Source organism: Phyllostomus discolor, chromosome 2 (genome assembly GCF_004126475.2).
Source record: "Phyllostomus discolor isolate MPI-MPIP mPhyDis1 chromosome 2, mPhyDis1.pri.v3, whole genome shotgun sequence".
Classification (NCBI taxonomy): domain Eukaryota; kingdom Metazoa; phylum Chordata; class Mammalia; order Chiroptera; family Phyllostomidae; genus Phyllostomus; species Phyllostomus discolor.
Window position 1 is genome coordinate 24,250,864 of NC_040904.2, and position 16,579 is coordinate 24,267,442.

Genomic DNA, 16,579 nt, shown 5'->3' on the forward strand with positions numbered 1-16,579 from the left:
AATCTGTTGGGCCGCTCTGTACAACAACTATTTCATCTCTCAGTGGTCAGTCAGAAAGCTGGACTGACCTACACACAAGTATATTCTTATGCGTAATCCCCATCGTGAATGCATTTCTGAGCACAACAGAATTGTGCTGGAACTACACATTAGAACTGTAAGAGCTGGCTAATGACATTGTGGGTGGTGGTTGCCTCATTTGACCAACGTTTGCTGGCTGTGGTGGGCTGATGTAATGTGTGAGTCACGTGAGGTGCCTGCGCTTTCTCCTTTCACCTACTTAGAGAACAATTGGGGGGAGTGTCCAAAAGATGAAACCGAAGACTCCCATTTTCTAACAGTTTTGTTTTTACAATAAAAGATGACTGAGAGGTTGAAAATGGAGAGGAAAGTGTGTATGTCTCAAAGATAAATGTAATTTCAAAAAAGAAAAATTCAATGATTAGCTTCAAATAAAATCTGATAGGATTTTATAGATAGGATCTGAATTTCCATACTAATAAAGTTGATAGCATCTCTTAAGGTGATTAATAGCTTATTGCTGCATTTTTGTGTGTGGGAGAGTGAATTTTGTGAGAAATACAATGATGAAACATGGTCTAAAACTTCTAGGAAATTTGTTTTTCTACCTTGATCTGCTCTATTCTTTTCTTTACTAGCTATGTTAAAAGAAGTGGCAATATGGTTAAAAAAAAGGTTTCAATCTTCAAATTCTAAAACAAGCTTCCAAGATACTTATGTATAAATAGTTTTTCTTCATAAAGTCTGAAAGAGTCTGAAAGTCTCCACCTCTGAGCTCTATTTTTAATACCATTTCTTTCAATCACACTCATTTTCAATATACATTCTTCAGGACCTAAGCATGTAGCACTTTGATGAATAAGAGGGGTCTCTGGTTACATCATATTCCAAACCAACAATCATACCCCACGCCGTGAGTGAACAGAAAGGTAGGCTGATTTGCTTGTATGAGTTTTTTCCCTCAGCATTAGCATTCTTGGAGCTAACCACTACCCCAAAAGCCACTAAATAAGAGGTTAAATAAACACACAAGATTCTCCAAATGCATCTCCTTCTCTAAACTTATAGCTCTTTTAAAGTGGCAGAATTTTCCGGGCCTTTTTTGCCAATTTGGGAGAGAATTATGAAATAAAATTTTGCTTTTTAGGAATTTAAGAAACAAATTCTATCTACCCCTTTAAAGAAATTCTCCCAAAGTCTTAACTAGGATTGGTTGCTCTGTCTTCTATGACCTTTATACCACTAAAAAAAAATCCATTCTATTAGAAAATAGAAAAACAATAGAGAAAATTATGAACCAAAAGCTGGTCTTTTGAAAAGATCAACAAAATGGATAAACCTTTAGCTAGACTGACAAAGAAAAAAGAGAAGATATGAATAATTGAAATCAGAAATGAAAGTACGTTATTAATCAACCTTACAGAAAACAAAATACAGGGGAATACTATGAACAATTGTAGCCCAGCAAATTAGACAGCCTAGATGAAATGGACAAATTTCCAGAAACAACCAGAACTGACTCAGAAGAAATAAAAATCTGAACAAATCTATAACAAGAGACTGACTCAGTAATCAAACCTCCCAACAAAGGAAGTTCTAGAAGGTGGCTTCACTGGTGAATTCTACCAAACATTTAAGGAAGAATTAATACCAGTCTTACAAAACTCTTCCAAAAAATTGAAGAGGAGGCAATACTTCCAGATTCATTGTACACTGAAACCGAGACCAGATAAAGACTCCACAGGAAAACCGCAGACAGTAGCCCTTGTGAATATGGTTGCAAAATTCACCAACAAAACACTAGCAGACTGAATCCAACAGCATATTAAAAGGATTACATACCATAGTCAATTGGGATTTAACTCAAGAGTACATGAGAGGATCAAAATAAAAAATCAATCAATATAATTTAATACACCACATTAATACAATGAAGGAAAAAAACCACACTATCATCTCAGTTGACACAGACAACATATTTGACAAAATCCAATACCCTTTCATGAAAAAAAAGCACTCAGAAAACTAGAAATCAAAGGGAACTTCCTCAACATGATAAAGGGCATTTATCAAAAACCCACAGCTAACTCAGTGGTGAAAAACTGTAAGCTTTCTCCCTTAGAGAGGAAAAATACAATAGTTTCTGCTTTCACCACTGCTATTTAACATTGCACTAGAAACTTTAGCCTGTGCAGTTAGGTAAGAAAAAGAAATAAAAGATCTTCCAAGGGGAAAGGAAGATGTAAACTATCTCTGTTCACAGATGACATGGTCCTGTATGTAGAAAAATCTCAAAGAATCTGCACATACAAAATAACTACTAGAGCTAATAAGTGTACTCAGTGAAGTTGCAGGGCACTAGATTAATGTACAAATATCTGTTGTATTTCTTATACACCAGCAAAGTACTACTCAAAAAAGAAAGTGAGGAAACAATTCTATTTTTAATACCATTCAAAGAATAAAATACTTAAGAATAAATTTAACTAAAGCTGTGAAAGCCTTGTACACTGAACACTATAAAATATTGCTGAGAGAAATTAAAGTAGACCTATGTAAATGTTAAAACATCCATGATCATGGCTTGGGAGTGCTAATATTGTTAAGATGGCAACACTACCCTAAGTGTTCTACAGAGTCAATGAAATGCCTATCAAAATTCCAACAGTCTTTTCTGCAGAAATGGAAAAGGTAATTCTCAAATTTATATGGACACTCAAGGGTAGCCAACACAATATTAAAAGAGAAGAAAGTTGGAGGACTCACCTGTCCTGATTTCAAAACTTATGACAAAGCTATAGTAGTCAAAACTGTGTGGTACTGGCATTAGGATAGATGTAGGGAATAGGATTGAGAATCAAAGGACACTGTAAAGAAAGTGAAAAGACAACCTACAGAACAGAAGAAAATATTTGCAAATCTGATAAAGATCTAGAATCAAGAAGACAACCCAATTTCAAAATGAGCAAATGACTTAAATAGACATTTATTCAAAGAAGTAGATATGATCTACAAGCATGTAAAAAGCCACTCAACATCATTAGTCATTAGGAGACTGCAAATTAAAACCACAATGAGGTACTACTTCACAGCCATTAGCATGGCTGTAACTTTTTTAAAAGAGGAAAACAAGTGTTACTGAGGCTATGGAAAAATGGGAACACTTGCATATTGCTAAAGAGAATATAAAACAGCCCAGTGGCTTGGAAGCAGCTTGGCATTTCCTCAAAAAGTTAAACATGGAATTACCATATGACCCAGAAATTCTAGGCACGGATCCCAAATAATTAAAATATGTATTCAAACAAATACATACGTGTGCATGTGCATAGTAGCACTGTTTATAATAGCTAAAAGTTGGAAACAACCCATATGTCCATCAACAGAGGAACAGATAAATGAATTGTGGTATATGCACCCAGTGGAGTATTATTCAGCCACAAAAGGAATGAAGTACTGATGCATGCTACAGTGTAGACAAACCTCAAAACCATTTTGCTGAGTGAAAGAAGCCGGACACAAAAGGCCTGTATTGTATTTATATGAAATATCAAGAGTAAGTAAATCCACAGAGACAGAAAGCAGATTAGTGGGTCCTAGGGGCCAGCATGTGGGGCAAATGGGGCCTAACTACTTAATAGGCATCAGGATTTCCTTCAGTGTGATGAAAAGTTTGGAACTAGCCAGCGGTGGTGGTTTTCCAACATTGGGAATGTACTAGAACCCACTGAGTTTTACACGTTAAAATGGTTAACGTGTTTGTTAACCATTAACAAATAACTTTGTTATTTTCTCTGAATTTCATCTCAATAAAACAGCTGTCTTGAGGTATGATATCCATGCAATAACATGTACCCAGGTGAGGTTGGTAGTCCATTAACTTCGACATATGTACAGAGCCATAAAACTCCAATATTCCCATCACCCCCAAACCTCTCCTTGTACCCCTCTGCAGTCATAATGCCACCTGGATGCCCAGCCTAGGCAACTAACAGTCTGTTTCCTCACACCATATGTTAGTATTCCCATTTCAGAACTTCTTACCACTATAGTATGTCTACTCTTTGGGGGCTAGCTTCTTTTGCTCACTATATTTTTGAGATTTGCCCATTTTGTTAGTGTATCAGTAACTCGTTCTTTAACCCTGAGCAGATTCCATTGTATGACTAAGCCACACATTTTTACCGTCATCCATTGATAAACATTTGAGTTGCTTGCAATTTTTAGCAATTATCAATAAAGCTCCTATATGCATCTGTGTATAATTCTTTGTATGGGCAGGTTTTCATTTTTCGTCGGTAAATACTAGTGAAATTTCTGGATCATAAAATAAATGGGTATTTAACTTTATTTTTTGGTGGGGGGGGGGGAAGAGCCAAACCTTTTCCTGAGTGCTTGAAATACCTTACACTCCCACCAGCAACACAGAAGACCCACTTGCTCCACATCCTCACCAAGACTTGGTGTGGTTAATCCTTTTAATTTTGGACACCCTCTGAGCTGTTTATGCCTGCTCCCAAGGTGTGGCCTTTCTGGAACCTGCTGAATGTCCCTGGTATCCATCAAGTTCTCTCTGCCCTGCCTAGTGGGAACTCAAATGTCTTCTAGTACTGTGTGAGCTCCAGTAGCGTTTCTGTTGATCGTTCCCATGTAGTTTTTCTTCCCCTGGTTGTTATTCTTGGCCTGGCCTCATGGGGTCTTGCCCTACTTTGGATTAATATTCAACCAAAGACTCAAAGTGACCCATAGGCAGATCTCTGGAGCTTTTTCTCTCATAGCTTCCTCCTCTTTGGAATGCTAAACTAGGATCACTGCTTCTCAACCCCATAAAAAATGTACCTGTAATATTTTATGTGCGTCCCTGTAAGAGGCTTAACAATAGCATTCTTTTCATTAAATTTAAGTTGTAATTTATTTATGTATACAATGTATTTTTGTATCTCTCGCTGGACTTAGCACAGAGTTTTGTACATAGTCGAAGTGTAGATAATGTTTGCATAGTTACAAGTTGGGTAGTTTGGAGGCAGAGACTGAGAAGGCTTTTCTAAGCATCACATCGTCCTGCACACACATCTCCCTCCCCTATCTCACTCGCTGAGCCCAGAATAGGTAAAGCACTCACACGGAGAGCTCCCGTGGCACCCTGTCATAGCCCTTGTCCACCTTCCCAGCCAGGCTGGGAAGTTCTGTGGAGGCAGGACTATGTCACTCTTGCCCACCCCGCTATGCCTAGCACCTAGCATCCTGACGAGAACACGAAAGGCATGCGATACCCCTCGACTTTACACCAAACGTTTCATTGCAGTTACTTCCGTTTTTGAGACGAGATAGTGGTGGGTTTCTCCCACCACTCAGGAAGTCAGCTTGTGATCAAAGACAGTGCTGCCTTTGTTTCTCCACATCATCCAGCATGAAGAAGAGAACGTCAAAAGGAAGATACATCCTTTCCCTTAAGGGCACAGAAGTCTTTGTTATAGTGTGTACCAGTACTCTCTTCATTTTCTAGGCTAAATACTATTCCATTGTAAGAACATATCATGTTTTGTCTATCCACTCATCATTAACAGCCATTTGGGTTGTTTCTGCCTTTGGCTATTTCGGATAATGCTGCAATGCCTATTTGCGTGCAAACTTTTATTTGAACACCTGGTTTCAGTTCTCTTGGGCACATACCTAGGAATGGAATTGCTGAGTCATATGCTAATTCCATGGTGAACTTTATGAGGAATTGCTGAAATGCACTATGTCACCATTGGGGGGTATCTTATTCTTTTCTGTGCCAAGGCTGAGGGATGACCCCTGGATGCGGACAGATAAGCCACAGTGAGCGTGATCATGAAAAAGACAGTCAGTGGCTGCAGGCAAACATCTCTGGGGCAGCATTCAAATCGGAAAAAATTAAAGTGGAAGATGTGTAAGCTTTTAAAATACCTTGGTAATGTATTTAATCATGCAAATGACTTTGTCACTTTCACATCCCACATTGCAGATGCTGTGTGGTGCTTGGGTTTCATGCTCACAGATGTCCACACCTGGTTACACCCCAGAGTTTCTCAGTGGTGTTCTGGCAACCAGGGCTGCACTCATGCTCTCATGGTTCACGTAAGAGAAATGAAAGAGTCTGAAGGCAACATGTAGAATCAGTAACAGTTCATTCTAACTTGTAATGGACCTTCTATCATTTAAAAGCCAGCAGAACATTTCAGAGTTATTTTCAATGGGACAAGGCAATCTTTGATCAGACATAACTGATCAAAGATGATTTCTCTTAGTCATCCCAATGAAACTTTTGTACGTGGCACATTTGGATTCCATTTTATTATCTTTTATTTTAATTCATCTGTGGGATTGAGAAATTAACTAGTGATAAGTCAGAATAATTTTGGTTTCTCCAGCAAGAAAGAGACTGGCAGGAAAAGTCGGACACTCAGAGGTTTCCGTAGGTGATAAACAGCACTGCTTTGGCCTCTCTTGGCCACTCTGAAAATGTATCCTCCCCCAAATAGTCACTGTGCATAGTTCCTGTTTACTGTTTGTCATTGCTGTTGTGACCCCGTTAACCCTCATGCCACCCCGTAGGCGGGGGCTATTTTTACCTTCAGTGGCTGGCACAGATAGGCACTCAACATATATTTGTTGCATAACTGAATATTATTTTACTTGTGCTTTCATTACTGTTTCTTTAAATGACTGTTTTCTTTTTTGTTTGTTTCTTCATTTGTTTGTCTATAAAACAGCACAAGAGCAAAATGTGTTTTTAGCTTTGTAGCAATGAAAGTGGCCCCGTTTCTCTCCTTGGGACTGGTGGGCACATTTTCTACTGCCCCCTGGAGGCTGCAATTATAATAAGGGTGAAAATAACTACACAACCTATTAATAGAAAATCAACTTCACATCCTACTGGGGACTATTTGGAGGAAGGCAGGGGGGCACCCCCCAGTTGTGTACCTGTACCGGGCCTTTTATGTGTGCTCTTTATTCTCACTCAGTCCTCATAGTAAGTCCATTTTACAGATGGGAAAATTGAGGCAAAAATAAACTGGACCAAGGTCAAGTTAGCAACTCGAGGCATTATTTTTCTAAGTCAACACGAGGTAATGTCAGGAATTTATCTGACTGATTCACAGTTTAAATAGTGCCTTGTGATCCATAATCTTCATAAGAATGGGTCTATCTCTGTCTGTTCATTATTGAGTCCAGAGCAACTGGTACATTGCAGGTGTCAAGTGAATAGTGGTGTAAAATGGAATAAATTTTAAAATATGTGGAAGTCCCCAATAAAGCTCTGGGTTCTTAGAGGGCACCCAGTCAGTTTCCTCCCTTTACCCCCATCACCAGACCCATTTTAAGTATATTAAATAAAGCATGGCATGAAGAACTAAAATAAAAGGCCTACTTGGTAACAGATCACTAAAATGGCAGGATGTGTGTGTGTGTGTGTACATATATAGTCACCACCATAACCAGTTCAATCAATCTAGAACTAATCCTGAATTTCTGTAGCAACCAGTCTAAAATGCTATGACAGGCTAGCTCTCTTCAATTTACTCCCTCAGGCTTAAATTGAGCAGCTCATACAATTTATGAGGTTTCCAGAACAGTTTTGCTTAGCTGCAATATCTTGTGTGGGCAAAGAAGACTGAATTTGGAACAATGTTAAACTTAGGGTCAATGCAGTGTTCAAAAAGAAAATTAAGTTTTGCAAAGGAATGTGCTCGATGGTCTCCCAACCTGCAGTGTTAAGGGCTAAAGCAAATCCCCCACATAAAATGTGTTTGAAGGTAATTTTTTTATTGAAGCCTATTGTCTTAACATGTGGTTGTAATAGGAAAGAAACTGTGGGTTCTCCCTCTCTGTTATTACTCCACAAATGTTTTTAAATAAATGCTTCATCAGTTTGATGTTAAGCAAGTGGGAATGATTTACCCCAAGTCTTGCAATCAGATGTCTGTGTCTGGTGTCTCCTGATGTTTCCCTAATACAGATGCAGCATAACTTTAAAAATTAAAAATTGAGTACAGAGGGTAAAACTGCATGGAGGCCTGGTTGGTGTGGCTCAGTGGGCCTGTGAACCAAAGGGTCGCTGGTTTGATTCCTGGTCAGGGCACATGCCTGGGTTGCAGGCCAGGTCCCCAGTTGGGGGTATGCAAGAAGCAACAAATTGATGTTTCTCTCCTTCCTTCTCCCTCTCTTGCTCCCTCTCAGAAAATAAATAAATAAAATATTGGGAAAAAACTGCATGGACTTACCCTGCCTCTCTCAGCCCATGGTGGATGATGGTGTAATTTATAAGATGTTCTCTTAGTACTAAAGTTTCCTACTTAAACATAGGTTTTTGTAATATCTGTTTGTTTGGTTGGTTTTTGGCTTTGCCTTTCACATTTGCTAAATTCCTATATCCTAGGATTTCCTAGCTCCCTAAATAAGGGTATTCAATTTGATGATCACTCCTGGAAGTTCTCATGCTTTTATTATAACCTGATGGAATAAGAACATAGCCCGAGAACTCGTGGAGAAGGAGCCCTTCTGTTATGTCTAGTTAACAGTTTATGGACCAGCTGCTTCTTATTTTCTTTCCTTGGAGAGCCTTTATTGGCACCGGTGATTTAACTTTTTGAATGCTCTTGATGCAGATAAATGAGATGTGGCTGTTAGGATGCAATGACTCACTCTATAGCATCTTGGAGTATCAGCATGAATTACTCAGTTTTGCATCCCTGGTCCCTAGAAATGTAAGTGTTTATTAAGAATTTGTTGATTAAATGATGCTTCTTTCCCCCATCACAGTACTTCTGCATGACATGTTTCTGGGTTTCTCTTGGTCACTTTGTTATTTATCTGTCTCAGGCCTTTTGGCCATCTCTCTTCTGCTCTGAGGACTGGACCACCCTCCCTGTTACTACTTTTAATTTCTGTTGGCTACTGTGACCACTAACACCATTTTTAATCTCCTCTCTCCTCATCTACACTGTTATCCTACTTCATCTCTGTAGTATTCTCCTTTCTTGTCTGATGTCCCCTCGCACGGCCAGTCAGCACTAGCTAGGATGGAGGCATTGAGCTTATAAAAGTGTAGCTGGCAATTAGAGCAGTACTTCCCTTTCCTATAATTGACCCAGCCAATCACAGTCCACCAGGTGCTGCCCGTGGTTTATCCTCTTCTCAGATGTACTTAGTGATACTGAGTTCTAAGTGAAGGACATTATTTTTATCTCCAGATACCTTTTAGTGTGGAGCCACTCCAAAAACTCAAGTAGCCTGGATATGAAATACCAGGTTAAGTGCTATTTGCCTAAAGTAATTTCTTTCAGTGTGCCACTGAGTATCAGTTCGGTAGCTGGTGGCCCTTGTTCACCACAGTCTTGCTTGTTTTGAAGCACTGGGGAGTAGAAGCCTGCAGATCTGACATGTGGTTAGGGTACGGTGTTCATAGTGTGGTCAGTGGCAATACCGAGCCTATCACTGTTGGTGAAGAATTTACACAGGACTTCAACAGAAGCAAAAAGGTAATCTTCCTTTGAGAGTCATAAACCCTTTCTTTTAGATCCATTTTTGGGGCCACGTTAGAAATATTTTTGTAGAATTTTACACTGTTGTTAATCTTATAACCTTCATAATGATACTATAGATGTACTGCAGTTAGTCGAGGAAATATTTTATTTCAAAGAAGAAATGAGAGTGTGCCGGGAAGCAATGTCTACTCCCTCCGTGATCTCCCAATAAAAAAATTCAAGACGAAATTTGTATTAGCTTTTTGAAATATGTCTGGGAAACTTCAAGCCTTTGGGATTTCACAGCTAGTGAACTTGAGTATGCTGGAGTTGATCAGGGTTTGGTAAGAACCAGATAGGTGAGAATCTGGAGAACACCTTCTCCCTGCCTGGGCCAGAGGCTGGGTGCAGGGAGGCCTGGCCCGAGGTGAGAAGACCCGCCCTGTTGGTATACCCGCCCACTTGGTCCCTCCTACAGGCAGATAATTTTATATTGGTCAGTGAAGAGTTTCCGTGGTGCTGAACCAGAAATCCAGATGGAAAGCAGGTAACTGGACCTGTATTAAAGTTACCAAGAAATAAAACTTAAATCTCCACTATTCAAAACCAATTTAGCATATTTGAGTAAATAGATAAGTGATTTTACTCCCTGATTATGGAATACTATCCCTCCTAGAAAGAGATGCTTAGTGTTCATTGGTCTCCAAAATAACAAGGACGCAGAGAAGAAAATATTTCCATCCCAGTTTTCTCTAATGACTCCAGGTTCCCTTAAAATACTTAGATCCTAATGTATGTTTAGATTGCTCCTTAATGATATTATTCTTTCTGTGTTTCTGCTCTTACGATACTCTTGGCATAATTGAGATGTCAGGCTCTATTTGTGGCTATGCATCTCGTATGTTCTACTTGGGATCTTGAGTCCCCCAACTACACAGAAATGTAAGTGCATTATTTGTTCTGTGTGCTCTGATCAATCAAACATGGTTCTCATCTGTTTTTGTGTACCTTTGGAAGATGTGCCTTGAAATTCTGAGCAGTGCTCTTGCGACTCAGGACATGGAAGTCACAGCGTCGAACTGTTTCTTGTCAGACTTTTGTTGTTGTTTGTGTCTATTAAGCTCCATTCAGCTTCAGTGACAGATTACAAGGTCCATCAGGCTGTTGTCTAAATCTGGTTTGTGGGACTTGCATATTAACACCAATATAGTGAAGTCACAATACAGCACACAAAGCATTTCATCTGGATATCATGGTTGCTTCAACTTGTGAAGAAGTCACTATTCCCTTGGACTTCCAGCTGACACAGTTCACTGTGACAACCCAGAAGGGACCAATTTGGAGATACATACCTTATCTTCCTGAGTTTTTAAAATAATCATGGTTTATGTGAATTTCCTGTTGTATATTCTCTCATTTTCTCAGGCCCCAGAAACTGAAACCTCTTCCTAAAATTTCTAAATGCTCAATGGGAGTAAAATAGTATTTTCTCTAATTAGTAAATTTAAATTGCACATAGTCCAAATATTTTTACATATTTGTAAATATTTTGAAATAAAGTATTGCAAGGTAAAATTATGTATAATATATGTAATATATTATATATAGTTATATATGCTAAGAGAAATAAGTAAAGCAGTAATCAGCAACATTGCAGGCTCAGAACAAAGAAGCTTTGTGGAAACAAAACCTTCTTCAAGGGAGATTATTATGGTCCCTCTCTCAGAATTTCCATGACAATAAACCCAAGAGTCAGCTGCATAGTAGGTAAGCATTTACTGACCACAAATCCAATTTTGGAGCTAAGTGATAGGTGCCAAATGGCACATAAAAGGGCATTAACTGTTACCAATATCACACATAGACTATACTTAAAATATTTAAATCTCAGTACTTTCTGATCTTGAAAGAAGTGGCTGAGAAGGGAAAAGTGTTACAGAATTAACTACAAATATTTGACATGTCTGGCTATCAAATATAGATATCATATCAAAACAGAAAGAAAACTACAACAGCCAAGCTATGGAAACATCCTATGTGCCCCCAAAATAAAAATGGATAAAAAAGCTGTGGTACATAGGTATCACAGAGTTAATAAAAAAGAATGAAATCTTACCATTTGCAATAGCATGGATGGACCTAGAAGGTATTATGCTAAGTGAAATAAGTCAGACAGAGAAAGGCAAATACCATGTGATTTCACTTATATGTGGAAGCTAAATATCAATATAAATGGGTAAACAGAACAGAAATAGACTCAGAGATACAGAGAACAGACTGATGGTCGACAGAGGGAAGAAAAGTGAAGGGATGAAGTACAGATTGGCAGTTACAGAACAGTCATGAGGATGTAAAGGACAGCATAGGAAACAGAGTCAGTGATACTGTGATGACTGTGTACGGCGCCAGGTGGGTTCTGGGAATGTCAGGGGGACCACTCTGTAAAGTACCTGACTGTCTAACCACCACACTGTACACCTGAACCTAATGCAAAACATGGCTGAATATAAACTGTAATTGAAAAACTTTTAAAGAAACATAGAACATGTTAGAAAATGCATATGGTGAGTAACAAAATGTTAATAAGAATTTCCATAGATCGAGAAGAAAAAACTAAACAGTCAACAGAAAAATTTACATAGGACTCAAAAACAGATAACTGAAGAAATACAAAAAAATAACAAATACATGAAAAATAATTTAACTGCTCTAAGAGTTGAATAGATGCAAAATGAAATAATAGACCTTTTTCATCTATCAAATTAGCAAACATGTAGGAATTGTAGGGAGCAAATTGATAAGGGCAGGTCTTATTGGCACACTCATATGCTGACGAGTGGTTATATTCCGTATTTTTCAGACCCTAAGACACACCTAGGTTTTAGAGGAGGAAAATTGGAAAAAAAATTTGAAGCAAAAAATGTGGTAAAATATTTAATAACATAAATAACATAACATTTCACCAACGTAAATGTAAACAGAACTCAACAGCAGCATTAACAACCATTATTCCTTCCAAATTTGGCGGGGGCGGGGGGTAGGGGGGAAACGTGCGTCTTATAGTCTAAAAAATATGGGTAAATTGTTACAGCCTTTCTGCAAGACATTTTAGCAGTTTGTATCAAGAGCCTTAAAACTATGGATTCCACATCTAGATATCTATTCTAAGGAAATTACCAGAAAAATGAAAAAAAAGATGTATGTTACTCAGAAGTTTGTTACAACATTGTCTATAAGTTTGGGGACAACCTAAATACCTAATACAGTGAAGTATTCTGAAACAATTTTAAAATGATAAAAAAATTTTTATGAAATTAAGAAATTCTTGTAACATATAACAGTGGAGAAAAGGGCAGAATAAAATATTATATGCAACTCTATCACAGGGGTGCTTTTTATATTTGAGATCTTTATAGGGAAAGCTCTCTCCTTTCTGAGGTCTCCGAGGTTGTTAACATTTTAGCAGAGGATTAGTTACAAATAAATGCAAGTCCCTTGGTCATCTGTGGTTCATCAGATAGAAAACATCTGAAGCAAAGTTGAGCATTTCAGATATTAAATTCCAGTTAGATTACAATGGCAGGCATTAGGAAAAGGGGCCGTGCCACCTCTGAGATTCTCTACGGAGAACACTTAGAATTAATAAATGATCATTGGTGCTCTGCCTTCTGTCAATATAGTACAACTTATGAATTAATAGTTTATTGTAAATAAAACATGTGGACAAATTGGCTAATGAATTGAATGAAAACTAACAACAATATTTTTTGCATACATCCTTTGCATATAGGGAACAAATATGGGAGTACTCCTTGTCTAACTATCTTAGCTTTCTGGAATTTCTAAAAGTTATGCAAACTCAAATATTGTATTTCTGTGCTCTCTTACCTACTGTTGCTGTACATTGAGTTTCAAAAACCAGGTGAGCTTATTGTCGACCAGCTGGATAGAACTGGCGCGTTGTCCTTTGGAGCGGCAGAATGGGGAGCCCAAGGCTCACGGTCTGGATCGTCAAACAGAGAATCAGACAGTCACTTAAGAGTTCTTGGCATGAATTTTACTTTTATTTTTTGGATGCAGCTATTAAAGAAAATCAAAATAACCTCATGCACTTTAGCAGCTCTTCATGATTTTTAGTACTTCGCTCACTAAAAAGTCCTCCCAAATGTTCTTGTGAAACAGAAAATTGAGGGCCTCATTTAACATTGGAGACTTCGAGGTGGAAAGCCTGGGAACACACTGTGAGTAAATGACAAGGCTGGGACCGACGCCTGAGCCCCTGCCCCCAGCAGGTCCTGGAGAGGGAAGAGGCAGCCCCGGAACCCACACAACGGGGAATCCGTGAGTCACTCTAGAGCCCCTGGCCACTGCAGGACTGTGGCAAGGAGACTGTGGTTGAGTGACAGCATATTTGTTTCAATTTCTTTCAAATTTAGGGAATCGCGTGGATTTATGATATCTCCTCAATGAGCAACCCCAAATCCTGTTTTTATTTTGATTTAAACATATGCATGCTTAATCTCCTTTCCATATATTGGAATGTTTGGGAGGCTATTGTCCTCCAACTGACCTTTCCCAAAAGGGAAACCTGAGTCTAAAAGCTGTAACCTAAAACTCAAATCATGGCCTTGAAGAAGTTTCCCTGAGAGAATTAGGCCATTCCTTTTTCATTTCTAAATGTATGTGCCTCATGCGTGCATTCAGAAAGCGCGGTATCCTTGGCCTCAAGCCTCCCTCAATTTGGGGATGTGTGGATAAGCAATAATCTCTCAGTTCCAACTTGATTGGAGCCTGAACCCTGTCTCACTCGAAATTAGTTTTCAAATCCAAATGCAATTAAAAACAGATGTTTCCAAGCAGACTGAAAAAGGTTGTGAAGAAAAAAAAAATCAGGTTCACTGCCTTTAGAATTGGTTGAATTTTTTAGGTATTTGTAATCAACAGGAAGGGAGGAGAAAGGAGAGTTGTTCCTGGAGTTGGACGTCTCTTCCTTCGACACTGAGCCGTCCACGGCTCCAACCTGTGCCTCCGGAGCAGTGGGGCTGTGACCTGCCAGGCTGGACGTTTCCGTCTGGTTCACTTTCTAATCTACTCCAGGTCAAGACAAACAGGCATCTTGTGTTAGCCACTTAATAATTCTTATTGCTGGCAATTATTTTCTACATATTGAAGAAACACATAAAAATAAGTTATTCTAAAGGACTAGAATATTAAAAATTCTTGCACAGAAAGTTTCATTTAGCACGTGCTTTAAAATTCCTTCTAAAGCTAGCCTAATGGCAATTCAGGAAACATTAGTAAGTTGTAGAAAGTATTTTCCCCATTGAATTAAATCCCCATTAAGGATGCATGGCTGGGAATGGGGGGAGAAAGCTTACTTGTGGACAAATAGTACCCATGAACTTTAATACATTAAAATGGATTCATAAGTTCCTCTAAGATGAAAAACATGTGTCCAATTATTGTGAGATTCACCATTCCTTACAAGTTCAGAACAGACAGTCCTCATCTCCTTGTCTTAAAATGAGTATGTCTATTTTCAGAATAAGTTTCAGCATTAAGTCTGGCCCACCATTTGATTTTTAATCTCCTCTTTTATCCCTGGAATCTCGCATTCCTGGTGCACTTTATCTTTTTTTGCGTGGAATAATATCCCTCAGAAATCTTTGATGCATTCGTGAATTAAAAGAAAAAAATGAGATGTAAGTGCTTGCTCTATTCGTCATTTTTAATACGTTTTGAGCCCCTTGATTTATGATTAAGCATTTCTTGGGAGAGGAGAATGTTTAAGGTGGTATTTTGAGCTCCATTTAAGGCAATTTAGTTGTCATCAGGCCCCCTCACCCTATAACCTTCGTAAGACCTTGCTTCATAAATTGGACCCAAACAATTGGCTTGTGTTTCGAGTAGACAAAGCCTTATGGAAATGATACTCGCTAAGTGTTTTTATTGGACATCTGGGTAAGAGTTAGCCTTTGTGAGGCCAGTCACAGACCACAACTAGCCCGACTCCTACACCCTTGGTGGCAGTTTCTGCTTTTAGAAAAAAAAAAAACTCTTTTAAAATTCTTTTACATTGAGAGGAAATGAGATTTTGGATTCATTTTTCCCCAGATTCCTGCTTTGATTTCTGATTCAGTGGCTGAAATGAAGGGTGTTTCCTCCCCCTCTCCCTCCTCTTTATGCCAAGTCTCTGCATTTACTGCCTCGCTTACCCTCCATTCTGCTGCAGCGCACCCTAGCCTTGGGCGCCGTCTCCGCAGACCACGTTCTACCCATGTCCTCACAGGATGTCGTGGCTCTGCTAAGCCATGGCCGAGCAATTTCAGGCCCTGAAGGTGTTAAATCGACTTTAGTCAGCTTGAAAAAATGACTGGGATTGTTGCTACCTTCGCTGCTTTCTCTCTGTCAGTCATCTGGATCCCAACTAATGGTACATGCCGGTGGCATCGAACCTCCTCATTGTCTCTTTGGCCCTAGATGAGAGAGAAAGGAGAAGTTAGTACAATTTCACTCCAATTTTCGATAGCAAAAGTTACTCTTTATTTAAAAGGAATAAAAGTAATGAATGTAGTATCCCTTAGGGGTGATTACAGAATGAAAAAGATTGAGGAGCTCTCTGTAGTATTTTTTTGTTAGTTCTTCCATAATATGGATTTTTTTTTTTTCATTTGGAAAACCCTTCAGCCGTGAACTTAGTTCTAGAAATTCATGGGCAAAAGGTAGAATATCTCCTAGATAACAACTGCAGGGACAAAGGCAGGGAAGTGACTCAGCCAAACAGGAAGTGAGTAAATAGACACATAGAGGAGGGAAAAATGTTCAGGGTATTCACAAAATAAATTTTCTTCTTGTTTAAACTGAGAAAAAAATGCCCATTCCCCCAAAGAGAATGGATTTGCATGCCATTCAGGGCGCTGACAAGAACAACACATCATTCCAGCATGTGGCACTCTCCCTCTCTTTATTATTGCTCTCCTGAGAGTCCCAGGCCATTTCAAATGTGAGAATTTAAGAAGTGCGCACCCTCGGAGGTGTTCATTTAACTCCTTTCGGTGAGGACACAC

At 38.9% G+C, this 16,579-nt stretch overlaps 1 long non-coding RNA gene across 1 annotated transcript; it reads right to left on the reverse strand.

The window, feature by feature from the left end:
- Positions 1-265: 265 nt before the first annotated feature.
- Positions 266-11,020, reverse strand: LOC118498689. The gene is made up of 3 exons (XR_004901158.1): positions 10,521-11,020; positions 5,691-5,694; positions 266-276 (listed from the first exon to the last, which is right to left on the reverse strand). It is a non-coding gene; the product is annotated as an uncharacterized LOC118498689 (long non-coding RNA).
- Between the last annotated feature and the right edge of the window lie 5,559 nt (positions 11,021-16,579).